The sequence below is a fragment of the Penaeus monodon genome, chromosome 1 (assembly GCF_015228065.2).
Source record: "Penaeus monodon isolate SGIC_2016 chromosome 1, NSTDA_Pmon_1, whole genome shotgun sequence".
Taxonomy (NCBI): domain Eukaryota; kingdom Metazoa; phylum Arthropoda; class Malacostraca; order Decapoda; family Penaeidae; genus Penaeus; species Penaeus monodon.
Genome location: NC_051386.1, coordinates 23,405,898 through 23,407,661, shown reverse-complemented (window position 1 = coordinate 23,407,661; position 1,764 = coordinate 23,405,898).

Here is a 1,764-nt window from a genome sequence, read left to right as displayed (position 1 = left end):
GCGTGTCGCGTGTCCGGCCTGCCAGCCCAGGATTGGTGGTGCCCTGGTCACAGCGACTGCTGGGAGCAAATGAGAGGGGAACGAGGCAATAAAAGTATCTAAATGGTGTGATGATTTTGAATGTTTGAGCCTGTGACAAACGCCCCATGTCTATTGGGCTAATGGCTTACAGACATGCTTTTTCCCTTCCTTTTTTCGGCCGGGGTCCCATCGAGGGACGAATGCTTTCTACGGCCGGGCCATAATGAAAAGGCCCCGGGCGAACCAAACTTTGCAATCTCAAACAACTTTTTACTTGTAGAAGGCTAAAGAGAAAGGGGGCAGAGTCCTCTTCTGCCCAAGGAGGAAATGATCTGTGTGAAGTGTACCATCCGGTCTTGCTATATATTGTTTACACACACACACACATACACACACAACCAAATATTAATTTTATATATATTATTATATATATATATATATATATTATATTATACAATATTTATAATTATAAATAATTTATATATATATAACGATATATATATATACATACATACTACTAATAATCCTATATATAACATAGATAATAATAAAAATTATTATCATATCATGTGTGTGTGTGTGTGGGTGTGTGTGGTGTGTGTGTGTGTAGGAGGGATGTATGTATTATGTATTAGGTAGGGATGCAGGGATAATGTAAAAAATTATATATTATTAATAATATTAAAATATATATATTACAAAATTATATATATTTTATATAATATATATATTAAAGATACAATATATATATATAATATATATATATATATTTTTTTTATATAAAATATATCCCCCAAACACCCCCCCCCCACACACAAAAAACCACACACACACACACACATACGATATGCTGTTTTTTACACACACAACCCAAAACAAACACCCACCCACACACATAATCCCACACACAAAACACACAACTATAAACACAAACAAATTCCCACATAGGGAGTATGGTGTATTTTTACAAAAAAAAACCCACAAATATATAATACATCAGGCACACACACACACAAACCCCAAACCACACACCCCAACACACACACACACACACACACACACACACAACACATACAGATACACACACACACAAAACATGCCCCCCCACCCACCCCCACCCCCAAACCCCCAACACACACACCCCACACACCACAACACAATATATATATCTACATAAATTTTTATATAAAAAATTTAATATAAAATATAAAAAAAATTATACATATATATATTTTATATAAAATTATATAAATATAATATATAGATATACATATATAGATATTATAAAACATTTTAAATTTTCATATATATTAAAACATATAAAAATGAAATATAAAATGGTTTTATATATATATATATAAAATTATATATATAATATATATATATTTTGGGTTATAATATATATATATTTATATATATATATATATAATATTTTATATATATAAAATATATAAAATAATGCATATATACGAGTTTATATGTCTATACAAAACATATATGTGTGTATGTAGTATAGGTAAATGTATATTTTATATACAAAATTTTAAAAGATTTTATTATATATAATATATATTTTATATATTATAATAATATTTTTATAGTGTGTGTGTGGTGTTGTGGTGGGTGTGTGTTTGTGTGTGTTTGTGGGTATAAATATACAAAAATATTTTGGGTTAGGTTAATAAAAAAAACCACAGGCATGTATAAGTGTATACTTTACATAACAGATTATATATATAATAA